Consider the following 27,588-nt stretch of genomic DNA (forward strand, 5'->3'; position numbering starts at 1 on the left):
ACATGGTTGGTCAGAAGGTCTGAGTGAATGGAAGATGTCACAAATTGAAGGAGATCACTTCTAGCTAAAAGCAGGATCAAGTGGGAGACAAAAGTGCAGAGAGCCTGACATGGAGTGATGAGGAGACAGACATTGCGGCCGATTGAGTGGGAGAAATGAAGAGACTAGCCCAGAGATTGAGTGCTGGTGAGGTGAAAGAAGGGGGAGCTGCAAGGCAAGAAATCGAGAGGAAGACCCAAAGAATGGGAGCTCATAGGGAAACAAGGGGGCCGTTGGGAAGCTGATGCGACAACATGTAGCACACTAATCACCTGAAAGGGTACCAGGCGCTTGGGCAGGGGTGTGTGTGTGGTCCCCAAGGTGCTTATACCAAGAGCCATGTCTGCAGCTTTTTGCCTAACTCGAGAAGTGAGGAGGAGGCTCTGATGTGTTGAGGGAGGCAGTTCAAAGTCTTGTGTGAGATGCAGGAGATTGAGTGACCTCCTGTTTTGCTTTTGCGGATGCTGGGAGTGTGTGCAAGTGAGAGTGAGGCAGAGCGTAGGTGTCTGGTGGGTTGGTAAAAGTGTATGCGGCTGTTCAGGTATTCTGGTCCAGTGTTGTGTGGGGCTTTGTATGTCGACGTGAGAAGTTTTAATTGGTTGAGCTGTGATTGGGAGTCAATGAAGCTTCCTGAAGTGCGATGTGATGTGGGTGCAGCGTGGGAGGGTGAGTGTGAGTCTCGTGGGCGCATTCTGGATGGTCTAAGTCCTCTTAATTTGCTTCTTCTTTTAAAGACAGTGTTGGCAGGAATTCAGTAATGTCACTTACTGTCCAGATGATGTCAGTGATGGCACTTCCTGTGTAGGTGGATGATGGGAGATACAGTGGTCACTTCACTTCCTGTGCTGATGGGTGATGGAAAATGAAGTCCTGGCCTGGCTACTTCTTTTAAAGATGGTTTTGCTGGAAAACCAGTAAAGTCACTTCCTGTCCAGATCGCTGATGGGAAATCAGGGCCACGGTGCGGCATAAGGGGACTAGAGGGAGAGTACGGGGATATGAGAGCTGATATAGCCTAAAAGGAACTTTGCCTTGTGTTATGATCTTCAGTCCTATTTTGGAACTTTGCAGCGCCTTGGCACCTATGGGTATTAGTGCGCTTTATAAATCCTTATCCTATCCTACAACGCCAAGGTCTGAGATTTCCAGGTATATATTCTTTATTTTCAAAGTGAAATGACTGCTCCCAGCCTGGTTTGCGTTGTTGTTTGAATAACTAGTGCAGAACAGGCTGAAAGTCACTCTCGTTGCATGGAGCTAGTCGTAAACCATGCATCGGGCAGATCAAGGGCTGGAGAGGCATTAAGTGAGAATATGGAGGTTTAAGGAGAGGCGTGGAGACTTCTGGACAAAGGGCACGGAGGGAGACATGAGAATGCTGATATGGAGACACAGCTGGGTGCTTGTGCTGGATGGTGGCAGATGAGGAGACAGTGAGGCCTTCGCCTGAGGTACAGGAAAATAAGGGTCATTTACGATATTTTTAAATTAAACAGGATTATCCTATCCACTGTCATTATCTTACTGCCTATTTGTCAATGACCACGGGATGTCACTTCCTATTTTGCCTTTGTGAGTCAAAGGATGTGCGATCTCACTGTCCTATGGCGATGGGTGGTTCAGCTGGAATGTGATCTCACTTCCGCTACTTATGTGATTTTGAAAAAATAACAGGACTGCTTGGATGTGCAAGTGATCTTGTTAAGGTTTCTTCCACACACATTTAAGAGGTAGTGATGGGTGGAGCTATTATCCCTATTTTCCTGAAGATTGGTTGATAACAATATAATGTGTTGTCTGAACGGTGAGAATGTTTTGATCTTTTCCAGACTTAGCTTCATGCCTGTTTCTTGAATAGGGTCTCTGGGGCTTCCAGGGCATATAGCTGGATCTAGTCGCTGCCTTCTTTCCCTTGGACATTAAGCTGCATGGCGTGGTGCCATGTGTCCCAAGAAGCTTGAGGGATTGCACTGTGTGGGCAAGGTGGCACCCTTGTAGTCCTCCTTCCCCTGGGAGTCTGGGAGACCTTGGACAAGGCTTTCCCCCTCCACTCCATGTGCTGTTAGTCCCTTCTGAGAAGTCTCACAGCCGAAGGCGTCTCCTACTGCCTACGTCTGGTTTCTGGAATAGAGGGGAGGAGTGCTATACGTACCACCTAGATCTGTGGTCAATGATATTGTGCTTAAATTCTCCATAGCGAATTTACGAGGTGGCGAGCTGTCCCACCGTCTCTGTTTATTTGCTGTTTCCTACCAGCTGTTGTGGGTGGCATGCAACAGCGATGCTGGCATCAGAGCTTGGTAGGCCATCCTACACAACCAATCAGAGGCCCAGGAAGAAGAAAGAGCATCTTAGGTTCCAAGCTAACATATCATCTCTTGAAGATGGAGGCTCCTGCCGCACAGGGGGGTGAACAGGGGGCAGAGACTTTGTAGGAAGCGAAGACGTCCAGTGATCAACTCTCCATTCGATCAAGCATGGCCACATGCAGCTGTGGGACTGACGTATACAGAACCCTAAAACACCTAAAGGGCAGTAAAGGTGGGTGAGTTGTGATGATAGCTGGGGATCAGTTCCCACCATAAGCAGTGGCGTGGCTACTTTTTTCAACTCTTTAGCCTCTTTATCTCCATTAACGTCGCCCACCATTCTCATCAGCACCCATACACGGATTACTTACTTGCCGCTAAATCGATAAAGCTCTAATCTTGTGGAAACAGTTTTCATTTGTGAGGCTCAGTCTCCTTAAGCTATAAAGAGGTGTCAAGATCTCTCTCTCTATCTCGCTTTCTTCTCTCTCTCTCTCATCCTGAGCAACATTATGCCTGATTGGAAGGCCATGGTTAAACGTGCAGAATGGCAAGAACACGGAATGAGGAGAGAATCTTTAGCACTACATGCAAAATAGCATTTTACCACTGGAGTGCTCACATACATTAATACACAGGAAATTGTTTGGGGCCTTTTGTTGCAATTTGGTGCCACTTTGTGCTGGCACCTTAAGTTATGGTCTCTTACCTTGCCTTATGGTGGCAACGATCCTGGCTATAACCTCAGACTGAGAAAAGGAAGAGCCGGCTCCGGATAAGGAAGATTATGAAGAAAGACTTCAGCAGAAAAGACCCAAAGAGCAGATTCATCATTATTCCACACAGCGCATCGAGCTACGTTGCTGCGCCGCATGCATGAAAGGGCAGGAATGTGCCGTATTTGACATGAAGCAGTGCATTCCTGTCCTTTCCTTGCACTGGCGCACAATGTGCTACCACGCACCAACGAAGGCACCCTTGTACCATGGTGAAAAGGTGCCTGGTTTCAGGCAGGATTGTTTTTGTGCAGGAAGGGGCACTTAGAAAGCCCTCTTTCTAAGGGTGCTGCAAAAAGCAGCACACTTAGAAAGATCATACAGCGAGGATAAGTGAAGCTATTTCTCCTCTCTGCACCTCCTCTGGGAAGGCTTAGCAGGTTGACGTATTTCCAGGTTTACCAGTGTTGGTAAATCTGGGAATGCACCAAAATCCAAAGGTGGATGTGAGGGAACACCCACGCTCCACCCTTGGAACACCTCCCTGGGGCAGAGCAACGCAAGGCAGCGGTTTGCGCTGCCTTGCGCTACTCCAGATGTATCAAGCCACGCAGGGCAGCGCAAGGTGGCCTTGTGTGGCTTCATGAATCTGACTTTGTTGTTACGTCGCCCTTGCGCCCCCTTGTGGTGCAAGGGTGATGCAACAACAATGATAAAATGCTCTTCAGTCCCAGATTTAAAAAGTTGTTCTGTAATTGCAAACCCTGTAATTCACGAAATCATCGGGTTAGAGGCCGAAAAATGAAATTTGTTTATTTATTAAACCCATTTTGCAAGTTAGAAAAGTCTTTCTGACTTGACAAATGGGCTTTATGATCTAGTCCGGATCTCAATTAAATGGGATTGAAAGGGCCAACCTCTTCTATAGGATAGGTGGAATGGTATATATTAATGGTTGATCACTTACCAACACCCCAAAGGAGGTGGCAACTGATTCGCACAGGGGAAAATGCCCCTTTGGAGATTTGCTTTTAAAAAAAATCCCCATTTGGGAATGTAAACACAGGGGTGGTGGGCTGCTGTTCCTTCTAGCCTACCAGCCCTGTGTTTGCAGCCATTGCTTGGAGCTGCAAAAAGAGGCCTACCTCATTAATATTCATGAGGCAAATAGTTCCGCACCCCTCTGTGACTGCAGATTCTTCAATTCAAACTATTAGCACATAAGTACATCTGTGGCATCGCAAAATCAGAGACCGGTCGCAAAAAGTCGGTGAGCAATTTGTAACGCCTTTTAGTGACGTATCTGTCAGCACATCAGGCCGCAGGTTCCAAGCACTGAACAGTTACACATGTAGCAGTTAACGGTTCCTCTCCTAAAGACCAGGAGGCTGTCTCAGGAGCAGAGACACGTCTCCTTTCATACTTTGATGAATGACACGCATACAGGGTCTCATAATGCAATGGAATGAGCCTCCGAACCAGCTTAAATATCTCATTAATGTCAAAGAAATTATATATCTCCCTATCTGCGCCTGTACGATTGCCTGTAACGGCATTCATGAGCCATTAACAATGTTTTATTGGTCCAAAGGCCCACAAAAGTGCCCGGAAACTAATTTATCGTCCACTTGAAAATGTCATAAAAAAGCATGCATGACGAACATTGTTTACAGTGAACCCAGGCCAGGCAGGGAAGCTTCATTTCAGTTACTAACATGCGTTTTTCACTGTTCTTGGAGCACGCTGTGCTATTCTGAGGAGAGACCCGACTGTTTCGATACATTGTATATTTCGGGTAATGCCCTTTGGTCTAAAAAGGACTTCAGCAGAGCACAGTCTTAAAGGGGTTTTAGCAGAGCACAGTCTTAAAGGGACTTCAGCAGAGCACAGTCTTAAAGGGACTTCAACAGAGCACAGTCTTCAAGGGACTTCAGCAGAGCACAGTCTTAAAGGGACTTCAGCAGAGCACGGTCTTAAAGGGACTTCAGCAGAGCACGGTCTGAAAGGGACTTCAGCAGAGCAGAGTCTTAAAGGGACTTCGGCAGAGCACAGTCTTAAAGTGACTTCAGCAGAGCACGGTCTTAAAGGGACTTCAGCAGAGCACAGTCTTTAAAGGGACTTCAGCAGAGCACAGTCTTAAAGGGACTTCAACAATTTTTGAAACCGAGCAATAGGGTTCTAAAGTGAAGTCCAAGTAATGGTGATAGTGCACAACAAAAAGAATATTTTCCAAATTGATTTCAGTTGTTCAAGTCTTGTCTTTTATTCTTTGACAGAGCTGGATTCTGAGGCTACATGCGGTGAATAAGGGGATAAATATGGAAAATGAATTACAGTATTTTTTGGGTGCATAATTGAATGTGCTTCCATATGTCTCCTATTTCATATCAGCCTCTGATAATAATGTCAATAGTAACAACATTGTGACACATGATACAGCTATTGAGAATTACTTTCTGATATCTTTTTATAAACCTCCTCTTCTAGTCTCTCAATGTATTTACTGGAAAACTGTATCCATTTTTGAATATGTATATAAAGTACTATACTGGTTATTACTGCTGACCTTGCCACACAGGGAATCTGTTATGGTGGGGCTTTACTTTGGTGTTGACTTGTGGCAATTGGTACTTTTCTTTTCTTCCTCTTTTCCTGCTATTAGAGTTAACAAATCACTTAATAATTGATCTTCTGTATTGCTACTGATTGGTTACTACTTATAGCGATCCAAATTAAGATAATAACTTTAGATGGTTTGTCCAGCCTGTCATTAGGTGAAAGTTAACCTATTAGAGAGTACTCAACAATTTATTGTTGGCGCACCATGTAGAAACTTTCGTGTTGACCCGATGACTCGAACTTAATAATAATCCGAAGTACAGGTAGCCAGCAACTGCCAAGAGTAGGAAAGAAAAAGATTGATTATATAGTAGAGTGTTTTATATAGCAGGTCTTTACTTTCTTTATATATTATCTAGATTATTCGTTTTTGATATGGCACTCAATGGAGACATAATAATAGTACTTTGGCCCGTCATTTAATTGGACTACTTATCCCAATACAAGAAGGCGCTCGTTGTTGACGCCGAGTTAACGACAGTCTATTGAGATTTAGGTTGTAAATTAACCATTCTAAGATGGCGCTCAGCGGGGACATTAGAGCAGTACGTGTTAGTCCGTTATCTAATCGGACTATTTATTTCCACTCTAAGATGGCGCCGGTTGCAGACGCCGACATAATGATACGCGGTCGCGATACAAGACCGGTTTGAATATTTTTAGGTAAGCGCTGTTAACATTAGCTTTGATAATATATGGTATATTTAATGCTAGAAATGATAAATGCAGTTGGACATGACATATGAGCTGAACGGGGCTCACTATTTGCTTTGCGATCATGTGATAGGATACCCTACATGGGTAAGACATCATATTGACATCAGGTTCTCTCTTGGCAGCCTGCTGACTAGATAAACTTATTTTCACTGACAATTGACGATAGTTATTTCATTTTAGAGTTCGTGGTTTATTAGATAAGGATGTTACAGTTTGGTATTTCTTTACTTCAGGGAACATATCTAATTACTAGTGCGGAATACTACAGATCGATAAATGGGAAGATACAGGACCGGTCTGACCACTTATAGGTAAGCGCTGTTCACACTAGAATCTATTACATATGGTTCATTGACCGCCTGAAGTATAAAGTCTAATTGGACAAGGCTTAGTAGCTCAATAGGGCTAACTAATTTGCTTCGTGTTTATGTGACAGGATACTAAACACCATATTGATATTAGGCTCTCTCTTGGCTGTTTGTTGTCGAGATTACTATATATTTACTTATTATTTGACGATAGTCATTTCATATTTATGTTCATACTATTATCAGACAAATATGCTATCGTCTGGTATTTTTCTTTACCTTAGGGTACAATGACCTATTAATAGTGCGGAATACTACACATCGGTAAAACGTGAAGAATTCGAGCTAAGTTCACTTGCTGGAAACTACCGGTACGCTTTTATTGTATATTTAAGCTAGCGCCTAACAAGGATATCCAATTGGAACAGAATAACTCAAGACGATATTTTTTGTTTACCAATTTCAGCTCAGGAATGCAACATTAGGTTTTGGACCTAATAGTTAAAGCCCTTGATTAAACCTTATATAGGTGAGTTTATATTTTGTTTACGATTCAACACAGTGGTACTGTCATAAACAGTAAGAATACACTTGGTGTTTATTATAAATTCATGGGCTTTTTTGCCGCTACTAAGGAGATTAGTAGTTAAGATAGTGGTTTCGTCTCTTTGGCTTTTATAGCCTTGTTTATTTCTTTCTTTACTACGATTGGTTTGTTTTCAGGTTCTTTTCTAACAAACTATTCCCCTTCAGGCGTTTCACTTCCTTTCCTATAATCACGGAATACTTTCTACTCTTCGGTGAACACACTATATCATAATTTTGGCTCCGATCACCATTTATACCTATTAGGATAATCAGCACCATAAACTGTATTCTCAAGACTACAGCTCACTATGTTTATTCAGATGTATAAATTTTGATCAGCGATACATGCTTATGTATTTTGGTTATTATATACTTTTGTTTGCCTGCAGCCCTGATGAAGTCCATGACGTGACATAGTCAGGACGAAACACGTGTTGGCTGACAGGGGGCTCACACCGAAGAAGCTCTGTCAAAGAATAAAAGACAAGACTTGAACAACTGAAATCAATTTGGAAAATATTCTTTTTGTTGTGCACTATCACCATTACTTGGACTTCACTTTAGAACCCTATTGCTCGGTTTCAAAAATTGTTGACGTTGGGGGTAGACTTGGTTTACCGAGATTACGGCATTAGTGGTTGTCGCATTGTTAACCTAGTAGCAAGGGTTCTCTTTTACACTTAGAACGAATATAACATTTCTCTGCGCAATTTGTCCCTACCACTGTGGCTTGTCTTTCAATGGACTTCAGCAGAGCACAGTCTTAAAGGGACTTCAGCAGAGCGCAGTCTTCAAGGGACTTCAGCAGAGCACAGTCTTAAAGGGGCTTCAGCAGAGCGCAGTCTTAAAGGGACTTCAGCAGAGCGCAGTCTTAAAGGGACTTCAGCAGAGTGCAGTCTTCAAGGGACTTCAGCAGAGCGCAGTCTTCAAGGGACTTCAGCAGAGCACAGTCTTAAAGGGACTTCAGCAGAGTGCAGTCTTCAAGGGACTTCAGCAGAGCACGGTCTTCAAGGGACTTCAGCAGAGCACAGTCTTCAAAGGACTTCAGCAGAGCACAGTCTTAAAGAGACTTCAGCAGAGCACAGTCTTCAAGGGACTTCAGCAGAGCACAGTCTTAAAGAGACTTCAGCAGAGCACAGTCTTAAAGAGACTTCAGCAGAGCACAGTCCTAAAGGGACTTCAGCAGAGCACGGTCTGAAAGGGACTTCAGCAGAGCACAGTCTTCAAGGGACTTCAGCAGAGCACAGTCTTAAAGAGACTTCAGCAGAGCACAGTCTTGAAGGGACTTCAGCAGAGCACAGTCTTAAAGGGACTTCTTCAGCAGAGCACAGTCTAAAAGGGACTTCAGCAGAGCACAGTCTTAAAGGGACTTCAGCAGAGCACAGTCTAAAAGGGACTTCAGCAGAGCACAGTCTTCAAGGGACTTCAGCAGAGCCCAGTCTTAAAGGGGCTTCAGCAGAGCACAGTCTTCAAGGGACTTCAGCAGAGCGCAGTCTTCAAGGGACTTCAGCAGAGCACAGTCTTCAAGGGACTTCAGCAGAGCACAGTCTTCAAGGGACTTCTTCAGCAGAGCACAGTCTAAAAGGGACTTCAGCAGAGCACAGTCTTAAAGGGACTTCAGCGGAGCACAATCTTCAACGGACTTCAGCAGAGCACAGTCTTCAAGCGACTTCAGCAGAGCACAGTCTTAAAGGGGCTTCAGCAGAGCACAGTCTTCAAGGGACTTCAGCAGAGCGCAGTCTTCAAGGGACTTCAGCAGAGCACAGTCTTTAAAGGGACTTCAGCAGAGCAGAGTCTTCAAGGGACTTCAGCAGAGCACAGTCTTAAAGGGACTTCAGCAGAGCGCAGTCTTAAAGGGACTTCAGCAGAGCGCAGTCTTAAAGGGACTTCAGCAGAGCGCAGTCTTAAAGGGACTTCAGCAGAGCGCAGTCTTCAAGGGACTTCAGCAGAGCACGGTCTTCAAGGGACTTCAGCAGAGCACAGTCTTTAAAGGGACTTCAGCAGAGCAGAGTCTTCAAGGGACTTCAGCAGAGCACAGTCTTAAAGGGACTTCAGCAGAGCACAGTCTTAAAGGGACTTCAGCAGAGCACAGTCTGAAAGGTACTTCAGCAGAGCACGGTCCTAAAGGGACTTTAGCAGAGCACGGTCTGAAAGGAACTTCAGCAGAGCGCAGTCTTAAAGGGACTTCAGCAGAGCGCAGTCTTAAAGGGACTTCAGCAGAGCACAGTCTTCAAGGGACTTCAGCAGAGCACAGTCTTCAAGGGACTTCAGCAGAGCGCGGTCTGAAAGGGACTTCAGCACAGCGCAGTCTTAAAGGGACTTCAGCAGAGCACAGTCTTAAAGGGACTTCAGCAGAGCACAGTCTAAAAAGGACTTCAGCAGAGCACAGTCTTCAAGGGACTTCAGCAGAGCGCAGTCTTAAAGGGACTTCAGCAGAGCACAGTCTTAAAGGGGCTTCAGCAGAGCACAGTCTTCAATGGACTTCAGCAGAGCACAGTCTTAAAGGTACTTCAGCAGAGCGCAGTCTTCAAGGGACTTCAGCAGAGCGTAGTCTTGAAGGGACTTCAGCAGAGCACAGTCTTCAAGGGACTTCAGCAGAGCACAGTCTTAAAGGGAATTCAGCAGAGCTCAGTCTTCAAGGGACTTCAGCAGAGCACAGTCTTCAAGGGACTTCAGCAGAGCACAGTCTTCAAGGGACTTCAGCAGAGCGCAGTCTTCAAGGGACTTCAGCAGAGCACGGTCTTCAAGGGACTTCAGCAGAGCACAGTCTTAAAGGGGCTTCAGCAGAGCACAGTCTTAAAGGGGCTTCAGCAGAGCACAGTCTTAAAGGGACTTCAGCAGAGCGCAGTCTTCAATGGACTTCAGCAGAGCACAGTCTTCAATGGACTTCAGCAGAGCGCAGTCTTCAAGGGACTTCAGCAGAGCATGGTCTTCAAGGGACTTCAGCAGAGTACAGTCTTATAGGGACTTCGGCAGAGCACAGTCTTCAATGGACTTCAGCAGAGCACAGTCTTAAAGGGACTTCAGCAGAGCACAGTCTTACAGGGACTTCGGCAGAGCACAGTCTTCAATGGACTTCAGCAGAGCACAGTCTTAAAGGGACTTCAGCAGAGCACAGTCTTAAAGGGACTTCAGCAGAGCGCAGTCTTAAAGGGACTTCAGCAGAGCGCAGTCTTAAAGGGACTTCAGCAGAGCACAGTCTTCAAGGGACTTCAGCAGAGCACAGTCTTAAAGGGGCTTCAGCAGAGCACAGTCTTCAATGGACTTCAGCAGAGCACAGTCTTAAAGGGACTTCAGCAGAGCGCAGTCTTTAAGGGACTTCAGCAGAGCGCAGTCCTAAAGGGACTTCAGCAGAGCGCAGTCTTCAAGGGACTTCAGCAGAGCACAGTCTTCAAGGGACTTCAGCAGAGCGCAGTCTTCAAGGGACTTCAGCAGAGCACGGTCTTCAAGGGACTTCAGCAGAGCACAGTCTTTAAAGGGACTTCAGCAGAGCAGAGTCTTCAAGGGACTTCAGCAGAGCACAGTCTTAAAGGGACTTCAGCAGAGCACAGTCTTAAAGGGACTTCAGCAGAGCACGGTCTGAAAGGGACTTCAGCAGAGCACAGTCTTAAAGGGACTTCAGCAGAGCACGGTCTGAAAGGAACTTCAGCAGAGCACGGTCTTAAAGGGACTTCAGCAGAGCGCAGTCTTAAAGGGACTTCAGCAGAGCACAGTCTTCAAGGGACTTCAGCAGAGCACAGTCTTCAAGGGACTTCAGCAGAGCGCGGTCTGAAAGGGACTTCAGCACAGCGCAGTCTTAAAGGGACTTCAGCAGAGCACAGTCTTAAAGGGACTTCAGCAGAGCACAGTCTAAAAGGGACTTCAGCAGAGCACAGTCTTCAAGGGACTTCAGCAGAGCGCAGTCTTTTTTTTGATAAACAAGTTTTTATTGTTTTAAACAATACAACAACAGAAACAGTCTGGCATTCCGAAGCAGTACCACACAGCATTACATTAGAAAGCACACCCCGTTCCCCCCCGCCCCCAAGAGCTCTCCTCCACCCTCCAAACCGCCCTACTAAAGTATGTTGCCTAGCCATTTCCCCCAAACTTTTCGGTACTTCTTGGGGCAACCTCGTGCCCGATAGAGAGTCCGCTCCTGCGCCGCGCACCAGTCCACCCCAGCACCCCACTTAGCCACGCTTGGCGGCAGCGGTTGTTTCCATGCCGCTGCAATGTCGCGCTTGGCCACCATCAAGGCCGTCATGAGAAACAGCTGCTCTGAACGCGTGCCATCCAATCCATCTGTGATGCCCAGCAGGGAGTGTCGAGGGTCATGCGGCACCTCCCACCCCAGGACCTCCGTAAGCTCGGTCTCAATGCCCCTCCAGAACCCCTCCAGGTCAGGGCAGGACCACACCATATGCAGGAAGTCTGCCGGCTCGGAACCACATCAGGGGCAAGCCGCGTCCCCGGAGAGGCCCGCACGGTGAAGGCGAGCCGGTGTAAGGTAAGCAGCATGGAGATAATAAATTTGGATGAGTCGCAGCTTAGCGGAGGCCGTCACCAAGCGGGGGGCCATAAGGGCGTCCCGCCAGTCGGCCTTATCCAGGGGGCCCACCCACCCCTCCCAGCGCTCCTTAAGGCCCGCAAGGGACGTGGGGGTGCAGTTGACGAGGGAGCGGTAGATCCTGGAAATGCCCCCCCTCCCCAGGTTGCCCAGCAGGACCTGAGCCTCCGGGGGGCTGTGGTCCGGCAGCCGGACGTCAAGCGGGGTGTAGGTGCGTATGGCGTGGCGCAGCTGGAGGTACCTATAAAATTGAGAGGAGTGGAGGGAAAAACGCGCCTGCAGCTCTGAAAAGGAACACATCCGCCCTCCCCGCCAGACGTCCCCAAGCTGGGAAATGCCAATGAGATCCCATGATTTGAAGCCTTCCAGCTTCGTGACCTCCCGCAACCACGTCCAGTGCCACAGGGGAATGACCCGGGTCAACCGTCCCGTCCATCGGGTGAGGCGGAGCGCCGCTCGCCAGGACAGGAATACCGCCCTGGTGATGTCCGGGCAAGAAGCAGGGATGGAGGCGCCGTACAGGCGATCTTGGATACCGGAGAAACCCAAGCCGTCAAGTTCCACCCTGTAGGCCGGGTCGGACCAACCCCCCCCCGAACCAGTCATGAATGACCAGAAGGCGGGTGGCCATGTAGTAGAGGTAGAGATCAGACATGCCCAGGCCCCCGTCAAAGGTGGGTATGCGGCACGTCGACAGAGCCAGCCGCCGCCTCCCATCGCCCCAGAGAAATCTCGTCGCCATCCCGTCCAGTTCGCGGAACCAAGGTCGCGGAAAGGAGAGGGGGGTGTTTTGCAACACATATAAAAACCGGGGAAGAATCATCATTTTGTAGAGGGCAACCCTCCCTAGCGGGTTAAGGGGCAGCAGTTGCCATCGCGCCAAATCTACCTTGGCTCTCTTTACCAGGGGGGTGACGTTGAGCGCCCAGCTCAGCTCCGGGAGGAGGGAGACCCAGATGCCCAGGTATTGAAATGATAATCGGCGCAGAGGGATGGTCTCCTGCCAGTCAAAGCATTCCCTGGAGGGGTGCAACGGAACCAGGACCGATTTCCGCGGGTTAAGGGAGAGACCTGACGCCCGGCCGAAACGGCTCAGAATGGATAGTGCACGTGGCCCGGAGCGCGCCGGGTCCCCAAGGTACAGTAGGACATCATCCGCATAGAGGGCGATTTTGTCAGCTTCCAGGCCAGGCCACTCCCAGCCCCGAAGGAGGGGGTCAGATCTAATCAGGGCGGCCAGAGGTTCCATCGCAAGAGCGAAGAGAAGGGGCGATAGTGGGCAACCCTGCCTTGTCCCCCGGCCGATCCGAAAGGGCTTCGACAACGCACCGTTAACCAATACTCTGGCACGGGGCTGGGCATAGAGGACTCGCACCATCCCCACGAACCGAGGGCCAAAGCCCATGCGGGTCAAGACGTCGAATAGGTAGACCCACCCCACCGAATCGAAAGCCTTTTCGAAATCGACGAGGAGTAGAGCGAGGTACGGGGTCAGACGGTGGCGGTGGGCCAAGGCCACATGGAGACGGCGCAGACAATGGCGCGTGCCCCGAGCGGGCATGAAGCCACATTGATCCGGGTGGACCAAGGTCGACAACAGGGGCCGAAGCCGTTGGGCCAGGACCGCCGCATGGAGCTTCACATCGGTGTTGATGAGCGAAATTGGGCGATAGGTAGCTCTATCAGTGGACGGCGGCGTGGATTTGGGCAAAACCACAATGGTGGCCAGGTCAGTCTCCGGGGGGAAGGAACCCCTCTCAAGCGCCTCCACATAGTGAGCTCTCAACCGCGGGACCAGGGTGTCTCTGTAGGCCGCAAAGAATTCTTGGGGAAAGCCGTCCGGTCCCGGTGTCTTCCCCGCTGATGTGCGCCCGATTGCCTCCCCAATTTCTTCAACGGAGATGGGGGCTTCCAGACTCTCCATTTCGTCCGGCCGAAGCCGGGCCAGGCAGGCGTTCCCAGACGCGAGCAGGGCGTCCAGAGAAAGGTCTGGTGCACGCGCTCGGTAGAGCTGAGAGTAGAACTGGGCAAATGCTGCCGCCATCGCCACGGAGGAGGACTGGAGCACCCCCGAAGAGTCGGTAATCGCCGGAATGATGCACGACGCCCTGGGGTAGGTGGCCAGGCGGTGCAACAGTGCGCCGTTCTTGTCACCCAAACCATACACCCTTGCCACCGAGGACTGCCAAAGAAGCTTGGCCGCCTCGAGGGACCGCTGACAAATCTCCTGGCGAAGGAGCCGCAGCTGCCGGTCCACCGCCGGGTCTTCGTGTTCAGATAGCGACCGCTCCAGCCGCAACGCCCGAGCTTCGCAAGCAGTGAGCAGCCGCAGCTGCGTCTGGCGGTGCCGCACCACATGTGCCTTGGCCGCCCCTCTGATGGTTGCCTTGCAAGCCTCCCAAAGGGTGCCCGCCGACGAAACCGAGCCCTCGTTGGCCCCATAATATTGAGTAAGCTCAGTGCCCACCGCCTCACGCAATGTCTTATCCTGGAGGAACCAGGCGCTGAATCTCCACACCGGCCTAGCCGCGTGAGGCGGGGGGCCCAGACCCAGGAGGACCGGCGAGTGGTCCGAAATGCCCCTGGGAAGGATGCGGACATCCTGGACGCTTCCGCACTCGGCGGGGGGGACAAAAATCACATCAATACGGGCGTGAGAATGATGAGCGGCCGAAGTGTGGGTGTACTGACGATCGTGAGGATGCCAGAGCCTCCAGGCGTCACAGAGGCCCTGGGCCTCGGCCCATCCTGCCAGCTGTCTCGCTCGCGCGGCGCGGGAATCCGAAATCGGTTCCGACGAATCCAGCTGTGGGGCCAAGACAGCATTAAAGTCTCCCTCAAGCACCACAGCGCCCACGGGGAGAGATTCCAACGAAGAGGCGGCATGGGATAAAGCCTGCGACAGTCCCGAGGGTGGCACATAGAGCGAAAGGAAGCTGACCGGGCGACCCTCCAGCGTACCGCAAATAGCAATCCCGATTCCATGGGGAGCACGGGCCACCCGCTGAAGGACAAAGGGGAAGGAACGACGCAGCAGAACCGCCACCCCGCGGGAACCACGAGAAAACCCAGAATGCCACACCCGGTCGTACCCATAACGCGACAAGAAGGGGCATTTTTCCCCGAGGAGATGGGTCTCCTGAAGGAGGAGGACGTCGGCCCCAACGCGTTGAGCATACTTAAGGACTGCAGTGCGCTTAAGCCTATCCAGCAGGCCGTTCACATTCCAGGACAGGATAAGCAGCTGCGCCCTGGGGGCTACGTCAGCCATGGAAGCAACGGTCGCGTTGGGACGCCGCGGGATCGGAGCCACCCCAGGGGCGCCAGGAGGACATCATGCCGCGCTGGTGCGCAGGGAAGAAAGGAGGATCGCCCAGGTCACAGGGGGAGAGCAGGGGACAGACAAAAGGGGACCAGGGGTGCCAGGCTGGGAGCGGGCGGCAGCAGAGCGTGTGTGTGAGCCGGCGCGGAGCTTTGCAGTAACTCTCGCAGGAAGCTGCTATGTGGCGCACCTAAGAAGAACCAGACCCAAACTAAAAGAACCACCCTCCCTAGGAGGAACATCCAACAAAACCCACCCCCCAACCCAGCAGAGCGCAGTCTTAAAGGGACTTCAGCAGAGCACAGTCTTAAAGGGACTTCAGCAGAGCACAGTCTTCAAGGGACTTCAGCAGAGCACAGTCTTAAAGGGACTTCAGCAGAGCGCAGTCTTCAAGGGACTTCAGCAGAGCACAGTCTTCAAGGGACTTCAGCAGAGCACAGTCTTCAAGGGACTTCAGCAGAGCGCAGTCTTCAAGGGACTTCAGCAGAGCACGGTCTTCAAGGGACTTCAGCAGAGCACAGTCTTCAAGGGACTTCAGCAGAGCACAGTCTTAAAGGGGCTTCAGCAGAGCACAGTCTTCAATGGACTTCAGCAGAGCACAGTCTTAAAGGGACTTCAGCAGAGCACATTCTTAAAGGGACTTCAGCAGAGCGCAGTCTTAAAGGGACTTCAGCAGAGCGCAGTCTAAAAGGGACTTCAGCAGAGCACAGTCTTCAGGGACTTCAGCAGAGCACAGTCTTAAAGGGGCTTCAGCAGAGCACAGTCTTCAATGGACTTCAGCAGAGCACAGTCTTAAAGGGGCTTCAGCAGAGCACGGTCTTAAAGGGACTTCAGCAGAGCGCAGTCTTAAAGGGACTTCAGCAGAGCGCAGTCTTCAAGGGACTTCAGCAGAGCACAGTCTTCAAGGGACTTCAGCAGAGCGCAGTCTTCAAGGGACTTCAGCAGAGCACGGTCTTAAAGGGACTTCAGCAGAGCACAGTCTTCAAGGGACTTCAGCAGAGCACAGTCTTCAAGGGACTTCAGCAGAGCACAGTCTTAAAGGGGCTTCAGAAGAGCACAGTCTTCAATGGACTTCAGCAGAGCACAGTCTTAAAGGGACTTCAGCAGAGCGCAGTCTTAAAGGGACTTCAGCAGAGCGCAGTCTTAAAGGGACTTCAGCAGAGCGCAGTCTTAAAGGGACTTCAGCAGAGCGCAGTCTTCAAGGGACTTCAGCAGAGCACAGTCTTCAAGGGACTTCAGCAGAGCACAGTCTTAAAGGGACTTCAGCAGAGCGCAGTCTTGAAGGGACTTCAGCAGAGCGCAGTCTTAAAGGGACTTCAGCAGAGCGCAGTCTTAAAGGGACTTCAGCAGAGCGCAGTCTTCAAGGGACTTCAGCAGAGCACAGTCTTAAAGGGACTTCAGCAGAGCACAGTCTTAAAGGGGCTTCAGCAGAGCACAGTCTTCAATGGACTTCAGCAGAGCACAGTCTTAAAGGGACTTCAGCAGAGCGCAGTCTTAAAGGGACTTCAGCAGAGCGCAGTCTTAAAGGGACTTCAGCAGAGCGCAGTCTTCAAGGGACTTCAGCAGAGCGCAGTCTTCAAGGGACTTCAGCAGAGCACAGTCTTAAAGGGACTTCAGCAGAGCGCAGTCTTCAAGGGACTTCAGCAGAGCACGGTCTTCAAGGGACTTCAGCAGAGCACAGTCTTCAAGGGACTTCAGCAGAGCACAGTCTTAAAGAGACTTCAGCAGAGCACAGTCTTCAAGGGACTTCAGCAGAGCACAGTCTTAAAGAGACTTCAGCAGAGCACAGTCTTAAAGAGACTTCAGCAGAGCACAGTCCTTAAGGGACTTCAGCAGAGCACGGTCTGAAAGGGACTTCAGCAGAGCGCAGTCTTCAAGGGACTTCAGCAGAGCACAGTCTTAAAGGGACTTCAGCAGAGCGCAGTCTTAAAGGGACTTCAGCAGAGCGCAGTCTTAAAGGGACTTCAGCAGAGCGCAATCTTAAAGGGACTTCAGCAGAGCACAGTCTTGAAGGGACTTCAGCAGAGCACAGTCTTAAAGGGACTTCTTCAGCAGAGCGCAGTCTTAAAGGGACTTCAGCAGAGCACAGTCTTAAAGAGACTTCAGCAGAGCACAGTCTTGAAGGGACTTCAGCAGAGCACAGTCTTAAAGGGACTTCTTCAGCAGAGCACAGTCTAAAAGGGACTTCAGCAGAGCACAGTCTTCAAGGGACTTCAGCAGAGCACAGTCTTAAAGGGGCTTCAGCAGAGCACAGTCTTCAAGGGACTTCAGCAGAGCGCAGTCTTCAAGGGACTTCAGCAGAGCACAGTCTTGAAGGGACTTCAGCAGAGCACAGTCTTAAAGGGACTTCTTCAGCAGAGCACAGTCTAAAAGGGACTTCAGCAGAGCACAGTCTTAAAGGGACTTCAGCAGAGCACAGTCTTCAAGGGACTTCAGCAGAGCACAGTCTTAAAGGGGCTTCAGCAGAGCACAGTCTTCAAGGGACTTCAGCAGAGCGCAGTCTTCAAGGGACCTCAGCAGAGCACAGTCTTTAAAGGGACTTCAGCAGAGCAGAGTCTTCAAGGGACTTCAGCAGAGCACAGTCTTAAAGGGACTTCAGCAGAGCGCAGTCTTAAAGGGACTTCAGCAGAGCACAGTCTTCAAGGGACTTCAGCAGAGCACAGTCTTAAAGGGACTTCAGCAGAGCTCAGTCTTAAAGGGACTTCAGCAGAGCGCAGTCTTCAAGGAACTTCGGCAGAGCACAGTCTTATAGGGACTTCGGCAGAGCGCAGTCTTAAAGGGACTTCAGCAGAGTCTAGGGCCGCGAATGCAAGATCCTATCCGTGTAACAGACGGAGGCCGTGATACTATATTGAACTGTTGTTTGTATCACACTTTTCTAACCTTGGGAGGCTCAAACTGCGTCTCTGGCAGGAACATTGCTTTGTCTTAATGTCTCCAATCATTGATAACTGGTGCTATTCAAACAGACTGAAAGACAAATATGATATAGTCTGTTATCAGGTTTTAGCAATGATTCTTATTATCGCCCCCGCCTTCCGAAGCCTGTCTGCATTCCTATTCCCAGGAGACTGGCTGTTGCCTTAAACGAAGTGTATTGTGGGAGCGGTAGGCCCAGTTGCACTGTGAAGTTTAAATCACTTGGTCCTTCCACAGAGGCAGTGTGGGGTCAAATAGTTGCACTCTTGGGTCTCGTAGCTGCCTGAGTCCCTGAGTTTGCACCACCAGGGGTAGACTCCACCACACCTACGTTCGTCCTTAGCTCCGTATTGTATGTGGTTCGAGCTGTATATAAACAGACCAGTCCACAGAAGGCGGGTATCAGCTTGTGCAGCCATTTCTATCCTCACACTTCTCGCCTGCACCCTCGTGTAAGAGCAGCTGTATCTTTTTATATGGCGCAGTTGCGACAGTTTAATCCATAGTCACGCTTTGGCAAACTTCCAACTTAGGCCTTAGACTGTACTCACACACCTCAGTCCATCAATTAGAACTGAAAACTTGAGAAACCTATCTTTCTCTCTCATTCTCGCTTGAAATTCACGTAAAGGCACAGCAACAATATTTATTAAGGGCAAAACTCTGCATGTGACATCAATAAACTCCCCTTCCAGGCTGTACGACAAACACGCACCGGTGCATATATGGCACGCCGGGGAGTAGTGTGCTACCCCTCCGCAAACACGCTTCGACGCCTTATCAAAGGAATGAAGCACTGTAAAATGCAACTCCACTACATTAGATCTACTCAAACCCTACAGCACTGTGAGACCAGGCTGATGGCATTACCGAGCTAGGAAAATCTCTATTTACAGAATCCATCTCTCCCTTCTATAAACGTACAGACTTTACTCAGATCCTGATCGAAAGTCACGTCTTAAACTCTGATCCATGCGCAAACTGAGGTTTGCACTCAGATTGGAATTATGAGTTGTGCCTCAGGTGCTATAATTCTGCAATTTTCTCCAGACGGATTTCACCAGAGAAGCATGAGGAAATATATCAGGATAAAATGCTAAAACAAATGCAGAACATGCAGAACATCTGTGTGGCAAACACTGAGTCCACATGTTCGGCTTCATCCGAGGTGGGAGCTCAGGAGAAGAGATTTATGCCACTCGTTATTACCCCGCGCAAGGGTATCCGTGATTACCATACGCACTAATCATCACCGAATTCTACATCCCTGGAAACCATAACCTCAGTCTTCACATCTGTCTATGTGCCTCTATCATGGTTCCAATGCTTGTTTAGGCACTGAGATGGCACCTGTGGTAAAGGGCATAGCCTGAAAGTTAAAATACACCTGACTTTGTATCAAAGCTCTGATAGCACTAAGCAAGAAAGGCCTCTTCCATCCAAATATCTATTCATTCATCCTCTACCATTTCATCCACCAACTAATATCCACTATTTCATCTTTACATTCTGTCATCCATTCAGTCTTTCATCCATCATTCAATCTTTCCCCTTTCCATCCATTGGGTGATCCAGCCATCTTTTCACACATCCATCATCTCTGCATGCAGCCTTGCATCCATCCGTACATTCCTCCTGTGACTTATCCATCCATCAATCCATCCATCCATTCTTCTAGATCTCGTTACTCAACCACCCTTTCACCTGTCTGCCCGCCTATCCAGTCACTCATCCTTTCACCCACTCATCCATCGACCCAGTCATCCATCTTTCCTTTCTAACTTTCTTTTACCCTTCCTTCAATATTCCTTCCTTCTTTCTCTCCCTTTTCCATGTACGCATCTTTCGTTTTTTCCTTGCTGCTGCTTGCTCTTCTATTGACGCAGTTATTCCTGTTTGGTGCTAAGTGCGAGATTTTGCCTGCAGACAGAAGACACTCACAAATAACCCCACTCCTGCTGGAGCTGCTGTAGCGAGGGGTTCACATCGCCCCTGCCTGAGGCTGCATTGGAAGATGTCAGACTAGATGATGGTGGCACTTCTACCTGACTCATTGACCTATGCCAATGCTTGATGCATTGGCCTTCCTGAGTCAGATATTTACAAGCTTCAAGGCATTCAAAATATGGCAGCATTGCAGAATGGCAGCGTTTGATAGGTTCTTTGAGGATCGACTTAAGCTGCACTGGTTCCATGCTTCTAGAAGGATCCATTATTAGGTGCTCAGCTTTGCCCACAGAGCCTGTCATGAAATGGGCCCCATGCTGCTTTTGAGTTGGCTTCCAAGTCTAAGAGATCCCTTCATGTTCGCTCTTCCTTACTGTGATCAGCCCCCCTTTGCCCAATTTACAAAGGCTCAGTGGTGGAAGAAGGGGTTGAAGAGCATGTTCCCTCTCGTTTCTTGTTTCTATTTGGAATGCGCTCTGTCTTCGCCTACACAGATTAGAGGGACATCCTACGTTTAGGAAGGCTCCTCAAATCTATCTATTTTGTTGATTCTCTTCATGTGTTAGTTCTGTGTCTTTGAGCGTTCTTGCATTTTACAAATAACAACTCAACTCATATCTTGCATTTATAGGTTTCGAATATATTTATTGCACGCCCTCATGCACTAAACATAGTGTCAGTGGTCATCCCCGTCGTTTGCTGATGGACCATTGACACCTGAGGGATAGCTCAGGTGTTGGATGCCTGACCTATGGTAGACTAAGAGATAGCTCAGCTTGAACATATAATTTATGTCTATACAGAAGTGTACCTCTACTGCCTACACCAAACACCTCTATGATCAGGAGCATTGTAAGAAGTGTGGAATTTGCATTAACGTATGCCTTGTGTTCTTTTTCTCTGGGATGGTGTCTATGCAGAGACAATACACCTGCACTCCCCTTGTGTAAGCATTGCATTGCTGTGTCCTACTCCTTCAAACTTGAGATGTTTGGCAGCAAAATGCTTGTGAATCCTTATTCTGCTGTGAATCTAAGCCTGGGTCCATCCAAGCCAGCATAACTGATATTAGGTATAATAGGTAGAAATGCAAAAGCAATGCATAAGGAAAACTCTATTGTGTTCCACTTGTCTCAATGTTCCAATGACAAACTGCCAACTTTGATGTATGCCTGGTGTCTCTCTTTAGTGCCCCAATTGAAGTAGTCTTTCTCTACCATTGCCGGGCAAATGGAGGAGTTTATTGTAATAACTGATAAGGGGCCATATGTACAAAATCTAGGGATTGTCACTGCCTAGTTGCGATTCTTACTGAATCGAAATAAGGATATTGCAATTTCTGATGTACAAAAATGTACACCTCCTAAATAGCAATTAGAAGTGGGTCACAAATTGATCTGCCTCATTGTTGGACCTGGCCCTTTCTGCAGAATTATTTCCAAAGTTTTGCCTTCCTCCGACTGCCTATTTTTCTGACCTTCTTTTTGTTGGCTTTAGGACTCTAGGCAGTTTGCGACTGCTAACCAATGCTAAAGTGCATTTGCTCTCTCCTCTAAACATGGCATGATTGGTTTACACCTGTTTGGCATATATGATTTACTTAGTAGTCCCTTGTAAAGTGGTATACCATATACTCAGGGCCTGTAAACTAAATGCCAGTAGTGGGCCTGCAACACTGATTGTGCCAGGCATAGAAGTAGCCTTTCAAACCTGTCTCAGGCCTGCCACTGCGTGAGGACTCCAACTTTGACTTGGCATTTAAAACTACTTGCCAAGCTTTAAACTCCCCTTTTATTACACAGAGTTTACCCCTAAGTTAGTCCCTTGGTAGCACTATGGACAGGGTGCTGTGTAGCTAAAAGGTAGGGCATGTATGTTTATGTTTTGTATTTCCTGCTAGTGACAAAAAGCCAATTTCGTTTTTCACTGTGGTGAGACCTACTCCTCTCATAGACTAGCATTGGGAATTCCCTAATATACTTTTAAGTAGTAATTACTGATCAGAAAGGAGTGGCATTGCCATTTTCTATGTTTAGAATGGAAGTGATGAATCCTACTTACTGGTGAAGTTGGATTTCACATTACTGTTTAAGAAATTCCACTTTAAGAAGTAGGCATTTCTCTGTGTTTATAACTCTTTGTGCTTTGCAGCCTGTGTCCAATACAGGTCTGGGATGGGTGACACCTACAATTTGTGCTAACTCACAGCCACAACACAGGAAGGGCTGTGTGTGGCAGGGGATACATCTACATTCATAGGCATACTGATAGTCTTCTTGGGCTGGGAGAGGGAGGGGTTGTTCACACTTAACTTTGAATAGGTTGGGTTCTGCACTCACCCAAAGGGCTGATTTACCCCCTACTGATCATCTGGGGCCAGGGCCGGGCTGAAAGGGATTGTTGAGCACTTCTAAGGGCTCTTTTGCCGTCACCCCTACATCAAAGGCACTTGTGAGCATAAGTACTGGGTCTCAGACCCCATGTTTTTCGACACTGCATAGAACTTGTAACCAGACGCTGCTGGCTCTACATGTGCACATTGCCAGAGGATTGCTGTACGGCCAGGAGGGACAGACATTTTACTGACTGCTGTGCTGTGTTGGTCTTCTGATTTCTAGGCTGCAGGAAGCACTGCCACTTTGCAACCTGACCTAAATATGCTGGCCTGCTGCTTGCTGCTTCCTTTGTGCCCCCCATGTGTTCTCCAAGGGCTTCTTGGCCTGCCCCCTGTTTGTTTAGAGTCTCAGGACCATAAAAGAAACTGGATCATCAATTCCTTGCCGTGGGACTCTGAGTACGCTAACCCTAAGCTTCTAAATCAGCACGTGGATCATTTTAATCATTCCCCAGGGCAGCACGTACCTCAAGAACATTGTGCCCTCTAGCACTGCCCTGTTCAAATGGAGAGAGATACCAGCATTTCAAGCTGGGTGCAAGGAAGCCTTCCTGCCGGCGTATCGCCTGGGGAAACGTGGACTGCCCCTGGGTTACTGTGTTAATTGCGGACCGCCGAGGCTGTCTCAACAACGGGAGACCAGCCCAGAATAGCTTGTCAACTTTCCCGCTACTCTGACAGCACAGTACTGGCACTCTAGTGTCAGACCTCTGAGCCTGTCTCAATGGACAGAGAACTGCTCAGTGCAGTCCCTCAAGACACCCCTTTCAGCCCCGAAACACGGAGAAGAGACCTCCTCTATGTGGGCCGGGGCCACGGTGCTGGGCTGCTGTAGCTGCACCATGCGCTCACGGGCTACCGGAGTGAGCACACGGTTGCGAGCGGCCAAGATTGCCCCATGAGCATGTACTCTCCCCCTTTTTACCTTGGACGAGATCGTTAGGAGCATTATTCCGGGTCCTACAGCGGGGAGAGAAAACCTCTGTGGAGGACCCCAAGAGGAGCGCAAGACTGTCTACATTTAAAGCAACTGCCTATTGGGTAATCATGATGCTTCCCTTTCTTTACAGTATATGGGATAATTGACACGTAATGTTGTGAAGATTTCATATAATAATTAGTTGGCGCGCAGGTGTTCCTGTGCCCTACATTTTGTTTCTGGATGCAATTGTTTCAACAGGGCTCACAGCAATTACCGAATAAAGTGCAATAGAAAAGCAGGTGCTCTGTGCTCTATGTTTTCACTGCGATTAATATGATTTTCCCTAACAAAGCTATATTATTTGCTAAGTACTTATTAGATGCATGTCGTTTTGGTCTTTTGTGTGGAGTCTCTTTTTGTGGTGTATTCAATGTGTTACTGGGAGAGTGTGCTGCACAAATGCTTTACACATTGATGATAAGCCTGCCTGCTCTGCGCCAAGGTACCAGAGGCTGAGCACAGGCTGTCTTGGTGTGTATATGACTTACCCTGACTAGAGTGGTGGGTTCTGCCTGGCTGAGGTGCATATCCTAGCCAAACAGAAACCCCATTTCTAACACTCATGAATATTAATGAGGCAGGTTGCAGTTTGCGACCCATTAGGAATTGCAGCCATCACAGGGATGGTAGCCAGCTAGGGTCAGCAGACCACCATGTCTGTGATGGCATTTTCATAAAGTAATTTTTTTTATTGAAGTCCATTTTCCTTAAAGGAAAATGGGATGCATTTAAAAAAATAAAATGAAATGTTGAAGTTTCATTTTTTAAGAGTAGGCAGTGCTCTGTGGAACTGCTACCAGCTCTTAAGTAATCACTGTTTCACCTTTCAAAAAGGGGACGAGTCCTTTGGTGACCCCTCCCTATATTGACCCCTTCCTATTAGCAAATAGTTGCCACCTCTTTTGAGGTGTCTGTAAAATATGAATGTTTTGCAAGCGTAATTCGGTCACACGTGATTCTATACTTGAAAGGAATGCCCTAAACACACCCCTTCCAAATGCTGAATCACTAAACAGAATTACGATTCAGTAACAAGTTACCAAATCACAAATTGGTATAATTCATTAGCAATTTCTTTTATTCTGGCGTAAAAACCAATTCTGTGAATAGGAAGAGCATGTTCTACGTCCCTTCTCTCGATTGCCCACAAGGTGGCAGTGTCTGCAGTGAGATGTGCTTCAGGAGTGCACACTTATCTTAGTTTTTGTGCTGTGGTCTAGATGGCGATTCACTTTACTAAATTTGTTTGACTGCTGTCATGCATTGTAGAGAAGACAGACACCCACATTCTCTTTCTCTCTTTCTCTCTCTAACCCCCCCCCCCACCCACCCCCACGCCCCCCCTCACCTCCCCATTTCGCAGACAAACAGGTTGGTCTGACAATAAAATCATGCTGACTCGACATAACTTTCAATTGCATTTCATTGGGCAAGGTTTTGAGGGCCACAGGATAAAACCGGTAATTTTTCAATATAAAAATGGGGTAAAATGAGAGTGAAAAACGTCAAGTGAGGTTGACACGTGACACAGACAGCCAGCCACACGTTCACATGCTCACCCACAGAATAATTGTTTGTTGTATGTACATTGAGCCATGTGTAATGAAATTGTCCCGCACTGCACATCCCTCTTTTTTCGCATGTCCTGCCAATCCATATCTTCCTAATCGCAGCTGGCATAGAGGGGGAAGGACCTGGTTGTGGCATCTGTTGTTACCTTCAGCCATGAATCCTTTAGAGCAAATGCGGTTTTTAGGTCTCGCCTGACCCAGCGCATGCGCTGGTCTGGCGAGACTTTTTGAGAGGGCTCCAAAAAGTGCTACCAGTCCAGCTTAGAGCTACAGTGCATGTGCGCGGGCGCGCGCGCCGCGCTTGGTCGCGATTACTTTCACTTTCGCGGCCGCTTTGATGTTTGATCGCGATCACTTTCGCGCCGCGCTGCCGCTTGGCATAGCCAATAGGTCTAGCTTTTGGGACCTTATAAGTATTTAGTTATGCAACTGTTGTATCGCTAAACACTTATAAGGTCCCAAAGGCGAGACATATTGGCTATGCCAATGCTTGTTAGTTCTGGCATTAGCAAAGAGCTGTTCATTTTTTCAATAATTAAATATATGTTATGCTTACGTTTAGGGACTTTCAGCCAGCCCTCTGCATCCATTCGTCTGTTATTCACAATCTATGCCACCCCCGTACAGCCTAAAGCTTGGGTAAGTTGGTCAGCCCATTTCAGCCATTGGGCATCTTCATTGGATGAGTAATTCTCCACACATAACTTGGGGGCATATTAACAAGGAACAGGGAAAATTAACGCTAAGGGCGCTTAGCGGTAATTTTTTTAACGCCCGCTATCGCTGGATAACATCGCCTGGTTATCGCGTTATTAACAACGCTAACCGCCTAGGCGATAAAAAATCCAGCGATGGCGGCATTTTGGGAGGTTATCGCTGGTAATGCAGCGATAAAACTACAAGGATAGGGATATACTTGTTGATAGCCCATGGTGGACTTGGCCATGTAATCCACCTCCCATTGGATTACATGGCTAAGTCTGAAAATTAGCAGACGTAAAAAAGCAGCATTAACAGTGGTTAGCGCTGCTTTTTTCATCTCTAACAGGGTTAGCGTGAAGCTTGATAATAGGAGAAATGTCGCTTAGCGACATTTCTCCTATTGTTTTGCTCTGGAACGCCCCCTTTGCATCTCATTAGAGATTCAAAGGGAAGCGTAGTGAAAAAGGGTGCTAACATGCGATTTTGCATGTTAGCACCCTGTTGTTGATAGGGCGATATTTTTATCTCCGCTTTTTTGCTTTTAAAGCCAAAAAAGCTGAAATAAAGCCCTTGTTAATATGCCCCTTAGTTCCCTTAAAGCTAGAAGCTGCTATAGAAATGTGTGTTTTTTAGATCGAAAACATGCTTTCTCTTTGGCATCGTATTTTGTAAGAACGAGGGTCCAGCAGCTCCCACAGCAATGTAGTGTTGCAAAAGCAATGATGAAATAAAACAAGCATTGGCAAAGCCAAAAGACTGACAGCCAACACCAGACCTTTGGCTTAGCTAAAACTGGTTCAGATGTGATTACAAACTTTGGGTGCTTTTTATTGTGTTTAGAATTGGGTAATTATATTTTTGTGAACTGAGTTTATGTTTATTTTGTGCCTGTGATTGTTTGGAAGACCAAGTTGTCTACATAAATATACATTGAAATACAAATATAACGATAACCCTGGTTCAGGCAATATGTGACATGTAGCAACAATTTCACATTTAATCTTTTCCCTCTGCTCAGCTCCCCGGAGATGCCCAGTTATCTTATGTTATATGTTATGATGTAGGGATTTGTACAGCTGCCCCAGCAAAGGGGCGTCCCGGCGCTAAGCAACAGAAAGGGAAGCTACTGACAGAAGGAAGACCCATGTAGGAGGGAAGAGATGGGTCTTGATGGCCTTACGGAAAGCCAGGTAATTATTGATGCTGCGGATGTGAAACAGCAGCGAATTCCAGAGTTCAGATGCCAGTGTGCCACCAGCCCGTGCCCTCTTTACCCGGGGAACAACCGCCAGATGATGACCCATCGAGCGGAGCTGGCGAGTGGGAAGCTATGATGACACCAGATTGGGCAAAATACCGGGGGAAGAGAGATTCAGAATTTTAAAAGTGATGCACAGGGCCTTGAACTCAACACGTCTGGTCACCGGCAGCCAATGTAGCTGACGGATAGCATTAGTGGTAGAGCAAGTTCTAGGAAGGCCAAGAAGGGTTCTGGCCGCTGCATTCTGGACCCTCTGCAATCTCAGAATCTCAGGCTTGTTTGTTCCCAGGTAAAGTTAGGTTTGCTCTATACAAATACCTTCAAAACACAATACATATGATGAACACATTTCTGGCACTTGGGGACACACAGCAATAATTTCACATCTAATGTGCTCTGTGCCATGCCAAGAAGCAGCCTGCAGGGGGCAGTCGCCCAGGGAGGGTTGGATCTTGTTCCAGCGTGACCAATGCCATCGGCAGGCCCTAGAAGCCTTGTTTCAATACCAATAAATAATTGTCTTGGTTTGGAGTAGATGTTGGAAGTCTGCGGAGTAAAGCAGGACACCGCCATCTTTTGCCTCCAGGGTCACACTCAAACAAAGAGATGCTGTGTTTATCACTTGATAAGCAGCGGTGCCCCTT

At 48.4% G+C, this 27,588-nt stretch overlaps 1 protein-coding gene across 1 annotated transcript in view; it reads right to left on the minus strand.

The window, feature by feature from the left end:
* The window catches only part of GFRA4 (GDNF family receptor alpha 4), a 722,713-nt gene that overhangs the window by 286,935 nt on the left and 408,190 nt on the right, over positions 1–27,588 (minus strand). The window lies entirely within an intron of this gene.

Source organism: Triturus cristatus, chromosome 2_2 (assembly GCF_964204655.1).
Source record: "Triturus cristatus chromosome 2_2, aTriCri1.1, whole genome shotgun sequence".
NCBI classification, from domain to species: Eukaryota; Metazoa; Chordata; class Amphibia; order Caudata; family Salamandridae; genus Triturus; species Triturus cristatus.